Here is a 20,351-nt window from a genome sequence, read left to right as displayed (position 1 = left end):
CCTCTCAGTTCTGGAGACTGGGCAGTCCAAGATCAAGGTGTGGGCAGATTCAGTTCCTGCTGAAGGTCCTCTTCCTGGCTTGCAGACGGCCGCCTTCTTGCCGTGTGCTCTCACGGCCCTTCTTTGGTGCTTGTGCATGGACAGAGTAGGGTCTCTCTGTCTTCTTCTTCTTATAAGGGCACTAATCCCATCAAGAGGGTCTCACCCTCATGACCTCATCTAAACATTATTACCTCCCAAAGGCCCCACCTCCAAATATTACTATCACATTGGGGGTTAGGGCTTCAACAAAGGAATTTGGGGAGGATGCAAAAATCAGCCCACAGCAAGGTGACTGACACTTTTTACCAACTCACAGTGAATAGTCAACAAAAATTGTAGGAGTCAAATCCCGCCTACCACTTACCAGTTGTGCTTCCTTAGGTAAGTGACTTTATCTCCCTGTGCCTCATTTTTCTTACCTGTCAAGGGGGAAATAATGCTATTCATTGTGATGCTAAGTCACAGTGAAATGTTTAGAACTGTGCCTGACCCATATTAAATGCTTAAGAAACATGAACAATTTTTAAACTCCTTTCATCCTGCCGCCTCCACTCCCCATCCCAGGCCAAATTCCAACAGGTATGCCAGGTACAGCAGAAGTAAATAAGAGGGAAATTTTATTTTGTTGTCTTTGATGAAGTATTACCACCCTCTCAATGGTCCTTCATCAGGCCTGGAAAATGTCTGTTAAACTTCTTTGTCTCTAGCACATGATGGGTGCTCAATTAATCTATTTCAAGAGAAGAAAGAGACAGGAAAAGGAGGGAAGGAAGGGAAAGGTAAGAGGGAGGAGAGAGGAGGAGGGGTAAAGAGGAGAGATAATGGAAGGAATTAGGGCAAACCCAGTCTGTACAAAATTGAACTCATCGGCTATCTCCTCCCACCCTGGCCCCAGCCTGCTTTCCCTCCTGACTTCATTCCTATCAGTGGTATTAACATTTTCTATTGTCTGAGGCTCAAAACTTCAGGGTCATCATCAACTCTCCCCCTTTCTTGTTCCCCTTATGCATCCAACCACTGACCCATAGTAACCCTTTTTTTTGAAGTATAATTGACTTACAATATTATATTAATTTCAGGTGCCCCACATAGTGATTTGACACTCTCATCTATTCCAAAATGATCACCATGACCAGTTCCAGCCACCATCTGTAACCATACAAAGTTATTAGTATATTATTAACTGTATTTCCCATGCTGTACATTACATTTATTTATTCATTATTTATTTTATAACTGGAAGTTTGTACCTCCCAATCCCTTCCACTTATTTCACTTATTCCCCCATCACCCACAGCAGCAACCTGTATCTCTGAGTCTGTTTATGTTTTGTTATGGTTTTTCTCCTGTTTTTATTTTTTAGATTCCACATATAAGTGATATCATACAGTGTTTAACTTTGTCTGACTTATCTCACTTAACATAATACCCTCTAGGTCCATCCATGTTGTTGCAAATGGCAAGATTTCATTCTTTATTATGGCTGAGTAATATTCCATTGTATATATACACCACATCTTTTTTACCCATTTTTCTATTGATGGGCCTTTATGTTGCTTCCATATCTTGGCTATTGTAAATAATGCTGCACTGAACATTGGGGTGCATATATTTTTTCAAATTAGTCTTTTGTTTTCTTTGGGAAAATACCCAGAAGTAGATTTGCTTGATCATATGGTAATTCCATTTTCAATATTTTTTAGGAACCTCCATACTGGTTTTTATAGTGATTGCACCAATTTACTATCCTACCAATAAGTGTACAAGGGTTCCCTTTTCTCCACATTCTTGCCAACACTTATTTGTTGTCTTTTTGATAATAGACATTCTCATAAATGTGAAGTGGTATCTCAACGTGTTTTTTTTTAAAATAAATTTATTTATTTATTTATTTATTTTTGGCTGCATTGGGTCTTCATTGCTGCATGCGGGCTTTCTCTAGTTGTGGCGAGCTGGGGCTACTCTTCATTGCCATGCGTGGGCTTCTCATTGCGGTGGCTTCTCTTGTTGCAGAGCACTGGCTCTAGGTGCACGGGCTTCAGTAGTTGTAGCACGCGGGCTCAGTAGCTGTGGTTCATGGGCTCTAGAGCACAGATTCAGTAGTTGTGGCACCTGGGCTTAGTTGCTCCGCGGGATGTGGGATCTTCCTGGACCAGGGCTCAAACCTGTGTCCCCTCCATTGGCAGGCGGATTCTTGACCACTGCGCCACCAGGGTAGCCCTCAATGTGGTTTTGATTTGCATTTGCCTTATAATTTGTGACGTTGAATATTTTTTCATGTGTCTGTTGGTCATCTAAATGTCTCCTTTGGAAAACTATTTGGGTCCTCTGCCCAATATTTAATCAGATTGTTTGTTTTTTTGATGTTGGGTTGTGTGAGTTCTTTGTATATTTTGGATATTAACCTCTTATCATTGTTTGCAAATATCTTTCTCCCATTCAGCAGGCTCCTTTTCATTTTGTTGATAGTTTCCTTCACTGTGCAAAAGGTTTTTAGTTTGATGTAGTCCCATTTGTTTATTTTTGCTTTTGTTTCCCTTGCCTAAGGAGACATATATTTAAAAAAAAAATGGCTAAGACCAATGTCAAAGAGCATACTGCCTGTGTTTTCTTCTACGAGTTTTATGGTTTCAGGTCTTACATGTAAGTTTTTAATCCATTTTGAGCTTATTTTTGTATATGGTATGAGAAAGCAGTCCAATTTGATTCTTTTGCATGTAGCTGCCCAGTTTTCCCAACGCTATTTATTGAAGAGGCCGTCTTTTCATAGTAACTCTTCATAATGTTTCTCAGACATATTTTTTTTCCTTTTCTGGTAACTCTCACTGTAGTTCACAGCTTTGTCATCTCCCCTTCCCCATAATGCGATGGTCCTGCCTCTAATCTGTGTCCTCGCAACCCATTCTGTCTAATGCATCCAGGTTAATCTTCTTAAATTACCATTCCCACTGCATTATCCTCTTTCAGAAACTGACAGTGGCCCTTTCCCATGGGCCCCCGCATCATTCCAGCCTCATTCTCCGCTTCTCTTCTGTACAGATGCCCTCCTCCAGCCTGATATGTCTTCTCTCTGTTCAGGATGCATTAAGTGCATTTGCATCATGAAAAATTTCAATTCGGTGCTAGACCTGAACTGTCTGAAATGGTAGCTATTAGCCATGCTTGGCTACTGAGCACGTGAAATCTGGCTAATGCTACCAAAAACTGAATTTTTAATTTTGTTTAATTTAAGTTAAAAAGCAGAAGCAGTGTAAAATATTTTGGCATTAGACACGCTTTTATTGTTTTGATAGAAGCCCATTTCACTTTAACCATCATATCCTGTGAGATATCACTGTTGTACTGTAGTACATGTATCAGCAACGTGTGTCATTTCTTGTACTGAAAACACAGCACAAAGCGGGAGAGAGATAAATTAGGAGTTTGGGATTAACATATACATACAACTATATATAAAATAGATAAACAATAAGGACCTACCGTATAGCACAGGGAGCTATGCTCAATATCTTGTAATAACCTATAATGGAAAAGAATCTGAAAAAGAATTGATATAAATATATGTATGTATAACTGAATAACTTTGCTGTACACCTGAAACTAACACAATATTGTAAATCAACTATATTTCAATGAAAAAATAAAAGATCAAAATAAATAAATAAAAACAACACTGGTTGTGTCAGTGTCAATGGATTGATTCAGTTGGAATGATTTTATTTTCTAGGCACTGATATGCCACCGTAATGTGATTTTTAAAATATTTTATGCAGATAGCATGAGCTACAGTGATACCTATTCCTTTTGGTTTCTTTTAATGTACCTAATAAAACACGTAAAAATACATATGTGGCTTGTATTATATTTCCATCGAATTGCGCAGTAGTAGCTCTGCGTGATGATGACACGCAGGAACCTAATGGTAAGGGAGGTGGGAAACGGGCCTCCTGGAGATGGTTACGGCAGCCTCTATATTGATCCAGTCCTGCCTGTGGCATCTAGAAACCAGCTTAGGCACAGTGGGGACCTTCAGTAAATGCTGCAGAAGGTGGTAGAGTGTGGTGAGTAGGAGGAGAAGATTGGAATGATCAGACGCTGAATTTGAATCCCAGCTCTGACAACATGATGGATGACTCCAAGCCTCAGTTTTTCCATCTGCTAAACTGGAGTGTTAACATTACCGAATTCAGAGGGTTAGAGAAAAATGACATAAGATAATACCTACTCTTAGCATGGTACTTGCCGGTAACGAGTGCTCAATAATTGAGCACTAATAAATTAGTTTTGGAGGCCCTTCGATTCCTCTTCTCTGTGATTCCCAGTCACATGGTTGCTGCAGAGGATGACCTTCTGACTCACAGATGAGGTTCATTGCAGCAATAAAACCCCCTCATAGAGAAGTATGTTTTACCCATAGACTCAGCACAAAATGCATTCTCAAATGCCCATCAGCTAACCACAATGACCTGCCCTTGCAAATCCCATGATCAGCTCTGAGCTCCACCTCCAGCCGCCCTGGAGCAGGAATGGGCCCTGTTTCTATGCAGTTCCCGTTTGTCAAAAAATAATCTTCAGGATGCCTAGCCCTCCTCCCAAAGCACACCTCCAGGCTCTCCCAAGGTCAACTGAACCCCCAGGCTAGAAGTCACTGGAATTGTGGTATAAGTGACTCTCCAGAGAAGTGCTAAGGAAAGCCTCTTCTCCTTATTCTTACCTTGCTCTCTGCCGATATAAGAGGGTGTGCTGGGTCCTGGCACAACCCCGCAGACAGACCAATGTCTTGGAAACCTCTCCTGGGGTCTTGCCAGGCAGGAGGAGAGGAAGCAGTTGTATAGCTGAGTCATTGGAGCTCATATTCTCTCCCAGTGCTTCTAAGTGGAGAAGAGAAACAACAGTGATTTCAGACAACACTCGAAGAAACAAGAAAGCAGAAACCAACTCCAAGCTCTCTGCAATGTTCTGGGACCCAGAACCAAGGAGAGAGCCAGAGTCTTGGATTTAGAACCAAAGAGGCAGAGAGTAACGCAGAGAGCAGAGCACCACAACCTTCTCACAGTGAACGCACATGGGAGCCAGTCCTCTAGTTAAAGTAACCAATAAACCTACAATGGCTGTTAAGAGTCCCTCCAGTGTCACAGGGAGCTGTAAAGGGGTCTTAAAGGAGAGGAATAGCAGGACCCTTGTGGCTGTGACTGACACTTTTTCTAATGAAAGAAAAGAAGGAATTTATTAAAAGGAGCCTGAGTATCTCCCATAATCAGAGCTAAGATTAAATAACCAAGCCATGGGAAATATAGAGATGTGACAACAGACCAGCTTCGTCTATGTGGCAGAATTACTCCAAGGAGCAGAGATTACTGGGAGCCTAGTACAACATGCATTCCTCCTTTCCTCCTTAGAACCCCGGTTTTATTGGGCAGCAATGGTTCCCAGCTAAAAGATTACATTTCCCAGCTATCTTTGCAGCTAGGTTTGGCCAGGTGACTAGGTTTGGGTCAATGAGATGTGAGGAGAAGAGTTAGGCCTTCTAAAAAAAGGAGAGCCATGCTCTTTTTCTCCCTTTTGTCCTTCCAACCTCCTGAAATGCAAATAAGACCACTGAAGTTCCTGCACCCTTACTGGAACAGGAGATAACTTGGAGGCTGGAAACTGCCCTGAAGATGGAGAAGCAGAAAGATCGGAGCCTGACCTTGGAGCCCTCAGCTGGCCCTGCACTGCCTACTTCTGGACTGTTTTTACAGAAGAGCAACATATATATCTATTTTATTTAATTACTATTTTTGTTTAGTTGTGCTTTTTTGTGGCATGGGTGGGATGGGGGTTTCAGTTAAATGCAGCAAAATCCAATCTTAACTGATATACTACAATTAGGCTGTCTCCTATTTACTGTATCGTTAAGCAGACATGGTCTGACTAGCTTCCTCAGTTCTTAATTCAAAATCCTGGGAAAGCTCAGATTGGCCCAGCCTGGGTCAGCTACCATCCCTGGACCAAGCAGCTATGGTCATGGGAGCATATCCTGAGAAAACCAGGAGCTGAGGGGGGAAAGGGTGGAGCCCATGCTGACGTCTGCCCACAGAGGGAGGGGTAGCAGGTCATAGAGGTAAAGACAGAAATGAGTAGACAATGCCCGCAAGTCTACTATAAGAAGAGATGGGTTTAAATTACCTTAATCTTGGATGGACCTAGAGATTATCATACTAAGTGAAGTAAATCAGACAGAGAAAGACAAATATCATATGATATCACTTATATGTGGAATCTAAAATATGACACAAATGAACCTATCTATGAAACAGAAATAGACTCACGGACATAGAGAACAGACTTGTGGTTGCCAAGGGAGAGGTGGCTGGGGGAGGGATGGAGTGGGAGGTGGGGTGAGCAGATGTAAGCTATTATATATAAAATGGATAAACAACAAGGTCCTACAGTATAGCACAGAGAATTATATTCAATATCCTATGATAAACCATAATGGAAAAGAATGTAAAAAAAAGAACGTATATATAACTGAATCAGTTTGCTCTACGGCAGAAATTAACAGAAGATTGTAAATCAACTATACTGCAATAAAAAAGAAAAATAATCCTTTAAGGTAGTTGTGTAATATCCCCATTTTACAGAAACAAAACTGACACTGAGAGAGGTTAAAGTCACTTGTCCAATGGCTCACAGCCAGGGAGTATTGGAGCTAAATTTCAAGTCAGGGTACAATTTCTATCGCATTAATTATTTGTCAAGCTCAATTCATTATTGAGCTTCCCTTACAGAGAGAACTGGATTAGAGATGACATACCTCCCCTCCCATCCCTACCTCCACCCCCTTAAAAAGACACAGCTCTGTAGTCATGTCACTTAGAATCTAACTGGGGGGAGGGAGCAGACAACAGTGAGCCTATGTAAAATTACAAAGCAGAAAAGTAACGGTAAATTAGACAATGTCTCCAGGAGGGATGGATGTGTAAGGACTGCCCGTCAGACCCTCCAGGAGAGTCGGCCATGATGCTGGTGTTAGCCAGAAAATCTGTGAACCTGGCAGCAGAGCTGTGAGAGCAACAAATATCTTTACTGGAGCTTTTTTTTAAGAGCTTTTGATTAGCCTGAAACATTAGTGTGACTTATTTTCTCAGCTCTGGTAAATATTTAATTATCAAAAATAATGGTGTCTTTTTTTTTTTTTAACCTTTTTGAATCTAAATCACAGTGAGAATTTTATTAAGGCTGTCTTGGCAGTGAATGGCATCCTAGTGTGGCATCTTTTAACTGACATCCCTATAATTAGAAAGAATTGTCTTTTCATACCACAAATTTGAACTGGCTAATTACTCAATGAATATTTAGCTTCTTACGTAGGCAAATATTATGTGAAGAGAGGAACTTTACTGAATAAGTTTTCAACCCAGAAAACTTCCCAGCAGCCAGCTATGACCCTGTCTATCTGAGGTCTTCTCCACTGCTCTTCACCCCAACTATTCACCACCCACCTCTGCCATCTCAGACTCACATACATGGATGTACACACCATACACACACACACACACACACACACACACACACACACACACCACGTCCTGGCACTTCTGAGGAAAGCCGAGGGGGTCCTTAGTTGTTTGGATTTTCACATTTTTATTTCTTAATACTGTAAAATATTTCTGAAAATATTTCAACCACTCAGAAAATTTAAGGAATAGTATCATAAATACCCTTGTGCCCATATCCCAGCATCAAAAATAAAACATGACCAATAAGGTTGGATGCCCACATACTGCAGCCCCTTCCTCCCAACCCTCCCTCCCACTCCCTATTCCCGTGCTCCTAAATTTGACCATCTTTGAATTTGGTGTCTATATCCCTATGTATCATTCATAAACAGTACATGGCTTGGTTTTGCATAGCTTACAGCTTTTATAAGTGGTGTCACAGTGTATATACTCTTCTGCAACATGCTTTTTTAGCTCCATGGTGTCTCATAGAGTCATCCATGTTGATACATGTAGTTCTACTTCATTTTTATTGCTGAAAAGAACTCTATTCAATGAGTATTTCACAACTTACTCAACTTATTCATTTCATTCACTTGTTCATAGAAATTTAGGTTGTTTAGGTTGTTTATTATTAGAGCCTGTGCCTAGAGTACAGTTGCCCAGTTGTAGGGCAATGTATCTTCAACTTTACTAAATACTTCCAAATATTTGTAGCTCAATGAGCAACAGATAAACCACTCAAGAAAAACTGATGTTTTTAACCCACCTTACAGTTTTTGGCCTGAAGGACCGTGTCAGCATTCCTTTCCAATACTCTCCCGTGGCTTTAGTAACTTTCCAGAAGCCTCTTCTATGTTCCTTTCTCAAAGGATGCTGGTGTCAATGAACTGCCAATCACAGGCCCAAAGCCATGGCCCCAGTGAGAAGGCTGAGAAGGCTTACCTGCTTCATGTTCAAGCTGGTCTCCTTCGAGCTCTCAGAGATTTGCAGCAGGCAGGGCGGCGTGATCCCCAACTGTGTCTGACACCCACCAGCACCAGAAGTACAGAAGATCAGTGACATATACCTCAGCTTCCCAGGGCCTCAGCAGGGACTGCAAGTCCTCAGGAAACTAAAACACAGCTCCAGGGGAGGAATATATTGGTTCTGTTGTCCTAAGGAGAAAGCTGAGAAGTCTTAAGGACTTACCTTGTCTGGGGCTCCATTGCACTAGGAGGATTTCAGAGAGGGACAAGCCCTCCAGATCAAAGGAATGAGTGACTGTCTTCTGAAGGATGAGCAAGCACTGTAGTGATGGGAACAGGGGAAAGATGGAGGGAGCACAGGTCGGACTGATCCCCCAGGAATCTCCTTCTATAAGAAGCTGCTGGGTCAGTCCTTCACCAAACTCTGAAGTGTGGAGAAAAGAGGCTCGTGTCTTGAGAGCTGACCTCTGGTCTCATCAAGGGCAGATTGAACCAGGCATCCAGGATGTGCTCTGGCAGTATCACCACCAGCCCCATCCAAGAGTTCCCTTCATCCCAGGCCTCCCTGCCCCTTCTGGGAGGGCTGCTTCCTTCCCACTTAAGCACACTGCCAGGTCAAAGTCTACCGGGCTTAGGGGAGCTGAGTGCCAACCTTGAAGAAAACTGTGTTTTCTGCAGCCCTGCAAGCCAAGAAGGAAACGCCCAGGGCAAACTGCACCTGACCCCGGGCGACCTGTCCACATAAGGTCTCCACGTAGCTTTGCAGCCCTGAGATCCTCCGTCCACCTCTGCCACCATATAACTCCCAGCACTTCACAGGACCTAGTCCCTCACCCTGCAGCTGGGGGGTGGTCTCTTTACGGACCTGGTGGTCTCATGTCTCGCTGCCTCTTCGTAAACCTGGGGAGGCCGAGGCACAGCCCTCAGTAACTGAGTACTTCCTTCTGCCCTGAACTTCATCCTCTTCCTCCTTTCCCACTGGGGCAGGAACAAGCCCTTCTGACAGGCCCAGTGTGGCTCAAAACGGAAGGTAGTTCCCAAGCCACTAGCCAATAGCAGAGCTGGAATTTGCCATCAGAGTCTCATCTACAGAGGGAGGAAAGTTCCAAGATGCTGGGAGCTAAACCCCAGGAGGACCAGGGGAGCCTTATCTCTGCCCCCTGGCTGTACAGTCCCCACTCCCACTCAGCTCCGCAACAATGCCTGGACTAATTTCATCCAATTCTACTTTAAAAAAGAAATCCCCGGAAATAATTACTTTAGTCAGCCATTATTTACTTAAGTAATTCTTTACTCAAACGTCTTTAGGCTTTATTTTACTAATACTACATAATTACGTAATTGTGTAATTAGGAAGAAATCAAATGACAAATGTTTGCTGAGAACAAATGGAAAAAAAAATAGATCCTTTATTTCCCTGAGTGCTCTCGGCTCAGTATGTTACATCTCCTTCCCCTCCTCCCAGCTTTCCCCGGTCTCCCCACCCCCAGCCTCCCGCAGTGGGGATCAAACAGGAGGGGTACCTGGACACGTAGGAGCAGGTGTGGGCACCCTGAGCTGGAGGCAGAAAGCAGACACCTGTTAGAACTAACCTGTGTATCTCTCTCTACAGCCCGACCTCCCTCCCCGGGTGGGAGGCAGGAGTCAAGCCTCCTTTGGTTTCAAACCCTTACTGGCCCGGGAGATCCACGGAGCTCCATCCCACGGCAGCCCGAGAAAAGTAAGCACAGCTGGCCCTACGGATTACCCTCCTGTAAGCAAGTCCAGTTCAGCTCATCCTGCAGATTCCCGGGGCGGAGAGCTTCCCTGTCTGAAGAAGAGGAATGAAGGGTCTACTAGATTGAGAGGGGGATGGGAACACATCTGCTTTGCCACCTTCACAGGGACCCACAGTGTCTGCCTGGCACTCTACCCAAGGAAGAGGCGTGGCACACACCCCAGGACTGAGCTGCTCATAGGGGGACCCATTCCCGTGGGCCACCACGCCTCCTCCCTCCTTTCCTTCTCCAACCTCAGCAGCTGTGGAAGCCAGTGGAGCTTCCTGCCAATAAAAATCCAATCAACCACCTACCCAACACCCATGGAGTGTGCCTTTTGTTCAAGTTCTGAGGGGGACACAAAAGAGCAGGCAGGCCACAGCTCTGCTCATTAGTACGTCAGCTGCTTGGAGCTTGGCATGTAGATCAGCGTTATTCACAGTAGAAAGTTTCCTAGGCCAGCCTGCCAAAAAAAAAAAAGAAAAGGTCACTTTAAATGTCCCCAGCATCCGTACAAATAAGGAGGAGTCTGCGCCGCGGACGTGGTTATGGAGGGTCACATCCGTCTCCAACACTTCCAGGCTGTGCCCCTGAAGAAGTCACTAATCTTGCCGTGCCTCCATTTGCCCATCAGTAAAATGGGAATGGTGCACACCCTACCAGATTACTGGGAGGATTAAATGAATTGGTAGCAACAAGGCACTCAGAACAGCACGAAGGGTTATTAAGCAGGAGCTGGGAACTACAGAAGCCAACCCAGAGTAGAAAGGCTGCGGGGTGCGGGGGGAGCTCCTCCCCAACCCCACCAGCTCTGAGCTGATGATGACTCAGGAGCTGGGGCAGGGCCAGCAGGGCAGGAGGTTGGGAAAAGTTGAGAAAGGTCTTAAAGGGACTCTGGTCCCCAGGGGCAGTGCCATGGTGCCCTGTAGGAGTCCTGCTGACTGAATGCTCCAGAGAAACTTCTGCCTGGGGCCTCTTGCTTCGGGGGCCGACTGTAGGAAGGAACACAGGGCCCCACTCTGTGACATCCTTGAAGGAAACACTTTCTGAGTTTGTCTTTTTTTTCCCCTCAACAAACGGGATCAAGGGATTAAAGTGACTTCCTCCAATGTCTCTATTCATTAGTTTCATATGAAACAGACAAAAGAGCCTGTCCAAACACTAATGGTGGGTCTTCGGGTGGCCACCGAGGTGAAGAAACCCTGCTTCTGGCCATCTCAGAAGGGATCGGAGGCGGGGAAGGGGGATAATAGACGGGGCTGGGCACCCTGAGCCCTTGCGACAGCAACAGAGGGAGGAACCAGGGGTTTTGCCTTCCCAGCTCCCCAGTTCTCTCTGGAGAAGAAAGAACGTCCCCTTCAGAGTCTGAATCCCAGCGCAGCAACTTGCTATCTGAGTGGCCCTGGCAAGTCGTGTGACCTCTCGGAGCCTCAGTTTCTTCTTTTATGAATCAGGTCTTATAAAATGATTACATGATCCTTCATGAGATTGTTAGAAGTATTACATGAGATAATGCATTATAAAGCACTCAGCTCAGGGCCCTGGCACATCATAAGGACCTAACAGATGGTCATTCCTTCCTTCATTATTATTACCATTCTTACCTCATGGCACCGCTGCTAGTCCTGCCACCACAGATCAGATCTTAGAGGGGCGTCCAGAGCGGGTGCCTAGGGTAGGGGTGGGTTCCAGGCGACTGCAGGCAGCTGTGAAGTCCGTAGAGGAGAGGGGAGGGGCAACCAGGAAGAGAGGGGAGTAAAGAAAATTCTAACAGTTGGAGAAGATGGGGCAGTTCAGAGCCAGGGCTGCTGTCCCCATGCACTGTCCAGATATGAGAGACAGACTGGTTGGTAGTTCTCGGCAGAAGACAAACATACACCCAACACGGAGGAATTTCTACCCTCTTCTTTCCAGCATCCTCCATGAAGCTTCTTATTTCTAGGAGCTCCTTTGGGGTCTTTAAATTACAATCTACTGGGGTTAAGAGTCACTTGTTCTCTGTCAGAGGCTAGCCTCAGAAAACTGCACTTTTTAAGGTTTTCCCATATTGACATTCGGCAAACCAGCTGCCCACACCTCCGTCACCCTACTCAGTCTTCTGGGCTTCTGTTCATGGGGCTCAGCCTGGACATATTCCATGTGATGCTCACCAGGGCTCTTGCTGTGGCCACGCTCCCACCCTGCATTTCCTTGAAGGCTGAGCTTGGGGTCTTGTCTATGTTGTCCCACCCCTGGCTGCCAGCCTGGCTCCTATATTTCCTTTGCTCCTGCCCGCTCATGGCCTCAGCCACCCCCTAGCTGAGGCAGGTCCTCCCACCTCGTTCTGTGTTGTCCTTTGTTCCAGGCAGCTACAGGGTCAAGCAGCAAAGGAGCCAGGGAAGCCAGAGGGAGAAGAGCCACACCCCTTCTCTCTGGGTTCAATTTCAAGTTTAATTCAATGCCACGGATATTTATAGACCATCGAACACCAGAAGGCTCAGAACCAAGTGTGTGTGAGTGTAAGTGTGTATGTGTGAGAGTGTGTGTGTGTCGGGGGGTCCTCTGATGGGAGAGAGGGAGACTCGTCTCTGTTGGTTCAGCTCATGTCTTTCAAAAACATGAAATTCGGGACTCCTTCTGAATGTTCTATAGAACACATTGCAGCCAGCCAATACTGACTGATGCATGAGCTGAGTTTTTGAATCCCAGGGCTTTCGTACAAGTTGGGTCCCCAGGGTAGGGACGAAACTCTACCCCAGCAGACATCAGCTGCTCCAAATCTCCCCACTAAGCCTTGGCTTTGCCTCCTGTGGCTCGTTGGCTGAGAGCCGGTAGTAACCAGGGTAAGTCTGCAATTAACAAGGTCTCCCCCGTCATCTAACCTTAACAAGGACAGAGACAGCCAGCGCACAGCCTGCCCTCGCTGCCTCCTCTGTGCTGTTTGTTAGCCTCACAGATTATTATTAGAGGAGCCACAGAGCTAATCACCTCCCTGGTGGACACCCTGCCTCCCGCTGGCTCCGGCTCCTACATCGTCTGCGTTTGACCTGGCTTCCCAGGGCTCCCAGGCTGCCTGCTGGCGGCTCCCAGGGAGGAGCAGAGGTGAGCCCACCGGGGCAGGACTGGAGGATCGTCTCCCCCAGGAGGGTGACCTCTGCCCTGAGCCCCCGAGGACAGGGGCTGGGGAGGTAGAGGGGTGGGGGGAAGGAGAGGGAGGAGGAAGTTTGGGGAAGTACTGTAAACTAAAAATGCCTTGGCACTTACTCATCTCTGGTTAAGCCCTTGTTAGTACATCCAGAGGGATGTGCACAGGGAAAGGCAGGAAGACCAAGCTACGGCAGAGCTCCCCTCCTACAAATCAATGTCGGGTAATGGAGGAAGGTCATTAGCAATTCTCTCCTTCCCCCAAAGACTGCAGAGGAGAAAACAAACTTCAGTTCCAGCAGAAGGAATTTAAGCAGGCAGAGGAAGAACCCCCTCACTGCGAGGAGGCTTTGCATCCTTGGATAATTTCCATGCCTTCTTCTGCAGCCCAGCTAGCCCTCACCAGTTTTCACCTGACTTTTCCCCTGCTCAAACCTCCTAGGTGGCCTCCACTGGGCAGGAGGAAGTCTGAAGACAGGAACCTGATGTTGAAGCCATGCCCTTGCCACTTCAGGGCACTCTCTTGGCCTATCTAAGCCCAACTCTTCCTGCCAAGCCAGCTCAGGGTCACTCCAGCCTTCTTCTGGCCTCGGTTCGCCTGCCCCCCAGCCTTGTTCCAGGGGTAGGACCCATCCGTGCCTTACACATTTCTGAGCTCCTCCCTCCTAAGTGCGGTATCTCACACAGAGACAGCGATCAACTGATACCATGTGCTTAACACGAGGGACAATGTGAGTCCTGGTTGTTCTGGTCATTTGTAGGATGTTATAATCAGAGTTTTAGAATCACAGGGAAGAAGAGCAAGAAAGGGAATGATCAGTTACAGGACCTTATTACCCCATGTCTTCCTTGTGACCACCCTATTTGGTAGGTTTTTTTTTTTTTTTTCAGTACGCGGGCCTCTCATCGCCGTGGCCTCTCCCGTTGCGGAGCATAGGCCCCAGACGCACAGGCTCAGCGGTCATGGCTCACAGGCCCAGCTGCTCCGCGGCATGTGGGATCCTCCCGGACCGGGCACGAACCCACGTCCCCTGCATCGGCAGGTGGACTCTCAACCACTGTGCCACCAGGGAAGCCCCTGGTAGGTATTTTTATTCCCATTTTATGTATATGCAAACTGAGGCTTAGAGAGGTAATTTGCACAGGCCCACATAGCCAGTAAGTAGCAGAGCTCTGGGATACGAATTGAAGTCTAACCCCAAAGCCTAAATTTCCTTCACTATAGGATGTCCACCTTGGTCAAAACTCCCTTAGATGTGAGGTCAATTTGACCTAGGCTTCTATTACAGAACTCACACAGGATTTGCAAAAAGGTGGAGTAAGTGAGACATCACATTTCATATCACGTCCATATCCTCACCACCCCTTTGGAAGAATCCCATTTCATTTAGTGATTTCTGAAAATGAAAGGTACTCACTAATTCAACAAATGTTCAGTAAGGAAACTGAGTGCATGCAATATGCCAGGTTCTGTTTTAGGTGCCAGGAATACGGCAGAGAACAAGACAGATAAAAAGCCCTGCCCACTCATCAACAACAAAACAAATAACCTGATTAAAAAATGGGCAAAGAACTTGAATAGATATTTCTTCAAAGAGGAAATACAAATGGCCAATAAGCACATGAAAAGATGCTCAACATCACTAATCATTAGGGAAATGCAAATCAAAACCACAATGAGAAATCACTTTACACCCATTAGGATGGCTATTACGAAAAACCAACAAACAAACAAAAACAGAAAATGAGTGTTGATGAGGATGTTAAGAAATGAGAACACTTGGGCTCTGCTGGTGGGAATGTAAAATTGCAGAGCCCCTATAGAACACAGTATGGCGGTTCCTCAAAAATTAAAGATAGAATTGTTACTGAGTCCCGGCTTATACTGCTTTACACACGACAGACCAATAAATCGAGGGACAAATTGTTGGGGCAAGGGATAGCGACTTTATTCAGAAATCCAGCACACCAAGAAGATGGGTCTAGCATCCCAAAGAACCATTTTACCTGAGTTAGAATTCAGGCTTCTTTTATACTACAAGGGGAGGGGATGTGGTTAGTTGGTGCCAATTTCTTGGTACCAGAATCCTTTGTTCTTGCAACAGTCCATGTAGATCTGGTCACAATGTTCCTCCAACAAGACAAATGTTATTCTCTGTTCTGCAACTTTTTATCTCTATATGAATGGGAAAGTGTTATACCTTTAAAGGTCAGAGGCTTGAGAAGGGGCTATCCTGTATATTTCAGGCTACAGGCAACATTCTTTTACAAAGGTGCAGAGCCAGCATGACTAAGCACAGGCAACAGAGCACAAGGGTTAGAGCTAAAGCAACAGATCCAATGTGGAGTCAGGTTTGTTCTTCTTTGTTACAGAATTATCGTATGATCCCTACACTTCTACTTCTGGGTGTATATCTGAAAGAATCGAAAGCAGAATCTTGAAGACATATTTGCGCTTGCATGCTCATAGCAGCAGCATTCACAACAGCCAAGAGGTGGAAGCAACCCAAGTGTCCATCCATCTACAGATGGGTGGATAAAGGAAATGTGGTATTTACATACAATGGAGTATTATTCAATCTTAAAAAGGAAAGAGGGCTTCCCTAGTGGCGCAGTGGTTGAGAGTCCGCCTGCCGATGCAGGGGACATGGGTTTGTGCCCCGGTCCGGGAAGATCCCACATGCCACAGAGCAGCTGGGCCCGTGAGCCATGGCCGCTGAGCCTGCGTGTCCGGAACCTGTGCTCCGCAATGAGAGAGGCCACAACAGTGAGAGGCCTGCGTACCACAAATAAATAAATAAATAAAAATAAAATAAATAAATAAAAATTAAAAAAATAAAATTAAATTAAAAAAGGAAAGAAACTTTGATTAATGTTACAACATGGATGACCCTTGAGGACATTACGCTAAGTGAAGTAAGCCAGTCACAAAAAGTCAAATACCATATGATTATACTTACATGAGGCACCTAGAGTCGTCAGCTTCCTAGAGACAGAAAGTAGAATGGTGGATGCTAGGGGCTGGGGGAGGCGGGGATGGAGAGTAGTTGTTTAATGGGTACAGAGCATCAGTTCTACAAGATGTAAAACTTCTGAAGATTGGTTGTACAATAATGTGAATATATTTGACACTACTGAACTGTACTTAGAGACAGTTAAGATAGTAAATTTTATGTTATGTGTTCTTAACAACAATTAAAAATAAAAAAAATTAAAAAAAGAAAGAAATCCCCTGCTCTTGTGGAGCTTCCATTCCTGCACTGAGTTCATGCCCTGCTGGCTTTCTCCTCCTGGGCCTCCTTCCCCTTCCATGGGTGAGAGGGGCCAGGCAGGCAGTCAAGTAGCCATAGGGTTCATACCCCTGCACTGCACACTCACGCCTGACACCCCAGCATTTCTTTGCAGGTCTCCTCAAGCTGCGAGGCTCAGGCCAGCTCCTCTCCTGACCCCTGTGGCTCGCCTCACTCTCACTGGTGCCCCCTGGAGGAGGGTCATGATAGTGCTCATCACAGCCCAGATGGAGGCTCCTTGAGGGCGCATCTGGGGTTCACCTCTGGAAACCAGAGGCCTTCTCGGTTTCACCCCCCAGACTCTCCAGGGCCAGGAGTTTGTTGACTTGTTACAGATCCCCCGAGGGGCGTGCATGCGGTGTATGTATATGTGTGTGCGTACACACAGAGTAGGGGTGGGAAGGTGGACGTGGAAGGAGTCCTTCCGGTGGGACCACAGATGTAGCCAGCTGCGCGCAGGCCTCCAGCAGCCGGCCCTTTCCCCAGGGGGCCCACCTGGCGCTAATTGTGTGTTGTTCTGCCGTGGATGCAGCTTCTCCCCCAAAGTCCTCTCTGTCCAGATGTTGTCATCCGCCAACCCCATCAAGTGGCGCCGGCCTGGGGTCTGGCTGTCGCCTGTCAGCCCTGACATCTTCAGTGGATAATGGAACGCAAGGATGTGAGAGGCAGAGCAGGTGCATGCTAATGAGGAGATCAATTTTAATTATGATTTTAATTAAACACCCGATCCAGTAGGAAATATGACAAGAGCTGGGCTGGGGCTATGCAGCCGGGAAGGAGGGAGAGCTGTATGGGGAGGGAAGGAGCCTCCAGGAAGCCTCAGGATTTAAAAGAATAAAGGGCAGCACAGTTGGGAAACGGAGAAAAACCTGTGCAGCCTGAATTTTGCACCTAGCGAGGCTCTTCCTCCAAAGAGTGCTCAGACATCTCAACTCCTGCAGAGAGGGTCTCGGCCACGAGGAGGCCTCGGAGAGGTCCAGGCCCGCCCTCTGTTCACCTGGGGAAATCGAGGCCCCGGGAGCGGGGAGCTGTGACTGTCTCTGCTCTGTCCCCACAACATGCTGCCCAGGTCTCCAATCAAGTGCTGATCACACCGCATCCTCCTCGACTCCTCCCAGCCCCCATCTGTTTATATCAAGTGTTTATAAAGTGAGGGCTGTTTGTGCGATGCAAACCCTTCAGGGGCAAGGCCACAGGTGGACACTTAGAGGGTTGTTGATGCTCCTGGTGGCCATGCTTCCTACCACGAAGGACTTCGCTGTCATAAGGGGTCATCCCCAAACTCCACATTCCACTGGTGCTCTGAACAGTACCTGGCATGTAGTAGGCATTCAGGAAATGGTGTACAATGAATAATTACATGACAAAGAAAGTCCCTCAAATGTAAGGAGAAGTCAGGAGTGCACCCAATTAGTCAGTTGTTCTCAAGTCAGGCTATGAAATTTCTCAACACTGCCCTGATTGGAAGAAAGCATTGTGTGCCGTGTGTGTGTGTGGGGGGGGGCATTGCTGTGTTGTGTAAGTGGTGGCAGATGACAGCAGCTGGTGGGGAGGAAACTCAAGGGGGCAAAGGAACTAATGCTGCGGGATTCTTGATAGCAGGCAATTCTAGAATAACGCAATAGCAGAATTGCCAGAGATGTTATGGGTGAGCACTGCCCACCAGAACTTTCTGCAGTGACGGAATGTTCTATACCTACACTGCCTGATGCAGCAGCCAGTGGCCACATGTAGCTATTGAGCATGTGAAATGTGGCTAGTGTGACTGAGCTGCTGAATTTTGTATTTAATCTCAATTCATCTCAATTCAAATAGCCACACGTCACCAGTGGCTACCATATTGGACAGCGCAGTTGTAGATCACCTAATCAAATTCTCTCTTGGTCCAGCAGAGGAAACTGAGGCCCAAAGAAGTAGTCTTTGGACATCACCCAAGCTCACGCATAGGCCTTCACAGCCAGCGCGTTAAGGCTCCATCCTCTATGGCTTTCTGGTGCATAAACAGAGAGCTTGTCAGCGGCTTCCACTTCTGGGAATGTTGATAAAGTCCCTCTATAAGGCCTAAGGGCCAAGTGCAGAAAGATTCTGCCCAGTTCCCCAGATAAAGTTGCACTGGGAAGAGCTGGAGGCCAGGGCAAGACTTGACTTAATAACCCAGCTACTTCTGCCCTGTCTCCACCACCACCAGTGCCCCAGCAGGCAGGGCCCTTCTGGTTGTTCCCACCTAGGTAATGTGGGGTCTTCCCAGCCTGTTGGCCTGCAGCTAAAGTCTTGTCACTGGCGTGAACAGAGAAGCTGAGATTGGAGATGGTGGCAGAAGTTAATTGGGATTAGATGCGCATGTTCCATGGTTAATGAAAGCGCATATGGTCCAGAGCTACTTCTTAAGCCAGATTATCTTCTAATTACTCTCCCCTCCTCCCTCTCTGCTTCCTCTTCACCCTACCTGCAGCAGTCCGCCTCCACAGGTGCTCTGGAGAGGTATCGATTGGGATGTTTCTCCTTCTTGCAAGTTATGACTCAATATCTAAACCTTTTCCATAATAAATGAGGTCATTTGCAGGAGGAAAGGAGAAAACAGGGACTCTGGGCCTCACTCTGACACACCCATCAGCCCCTTCTTTCCTTCCCTCTTGTCTCCTCTGCTGTTTGCTTCGTTCTCGGGCTGCCAATGGAAGAGACAAAGGCAGGGTACCCACAAATCGCTCCTATAGTCAGAACACAAAGGATGTCTGCTGTCAACACATTTCAGACTCCCAGATTGGCAGTGACTGCAAATCAGGGAAAAGCATGGGCTACAAATCCCCAGAGAATTCCCCCAGCCTACCCCAAAGCCCCCCACTGTTGGAGCAACTGAATTCCAAGCTTCAGATGAACTCTGGTTCTCAGACTCTGGGAGCTAGCTTACCAGGAGCACCTTCTTAGAAAAGACCAGCTCCGAATTCTCTCTTCCTTTCACATGAGGAAGAGATGGAGAAGGACAGAAAGTTAAGCAATTTGCATCTGTGATTCAAATTTGCTCCTCCCAAATCTGAGCAGGTTCCCTAGCAGCCAGACCCTGGTGTGCGGTCACACTGTCCTTAGACCCAGCTCCGCTTGGTGAGTTCAGGACCCTCAAAGTAGGACAGAGGCAGCCTCGCTGTGGCCACGGCAGTCCTCCTGGTAAGGAAGGACCCTGCCTGTCAGAGACCTGTTAGCTGAAACAGACAAAAGCGTGAGAGACAACCTGCTGACCTTCTGGGGCACAGGGGGAGAGAGGTGCATCCAGGGCGAGAAGGCAGCGCGTTGTGAGACAGGCTATGAAGCCGTCAGCGAGCAAAGGGCCAGGGACAGACACAGCGTGTAACCTTGTACATTGGCCCTTCTCATGCTAACTGCGGTCTCCGTAAGAGAAAGAAATTCTCTCTTTAAAAGAACTGACAAACAAAGTGGTTTTGCAACTCCCAATCAATAGTTCCTTTTGCCCCTTTTTTTTTTTTTTTTTTTTTTTTTTTTTGGCAGTACACGGGCCTCTCACTGTTGTGGCCTCTCCCGTTGCGGAGCACAGGCTCCGGACATGCAGGCTCAGCGGCCATGGCTCACGGGCCCAGCCACTCCACGGCATGTGGGATCTTCCTGGACCGGGGCACGAACCCGTGTCCCCTGCATCAGCAGGCGGACTCTCAACCACTGCGCCACCAAGGAAGC

At 46.7% G+C, this 20,351-nt stretch overlaps 1 long non-coding RNA gene across 5 annotated transcripts in view; it reads right to left on the bottom strand.

Moving 5' to 3' along the window:
• Positions 1 to 642: 642 nt before the first annotated feature.
• LOC132526323 (uncharacterized) overlaps positions 643 to 20,351 on the bottom strand; it is a 41,424-nt gene continuing 21,715 nt past the window's right edge. For 3 of the 5 annotated variants that reach the window (XR_009542528.1, XR_009542526.1, XR_009542527.1), the window contains exons 2-5: positions 10,566 to 10,714; positions 8,296 to 8,651; positions 4,757 to 4,913; positions 643 to 772 (exon numbers count right to left, since the gene is read on the bottom strand). This is a non-coding gene — a long non-coding RNA (uncharacterized LOC132526323). Of the gene's footprint in view, positions 773 to 3,298; positions 3,424 to 4,756; positions 4,914 to 8,295; positions 9,970 to 10,565; positions 10,715 to 20,351 lie in introns of those variants that run through there. The other 2 variants (XR_009542524.1, XR_009542525.1) reach the window with 2 other exon arrangements.

Source organism: Lagenorhynchus albirostris, chromosome 9 (assembly GCF_949774975.1).
Source record: "Lagenorhynchus albirostris chromosome 9, mLagAlb1.1, whole genome shotgun sequence".
NCBI classification, from domain to species: domain Eukaryota; kingdom Metazoa; phylum Chordata; class Mammalia; order Artiodactyla; family Delphinidae; genus Lagenorhynchus; species Lagenorhynchus albirostris.
The sequence above is the reverse complement of the archived record's forward strand: the minus strand, read 5'-3'. Positions and strand labels throughout refer to the sequence as shown.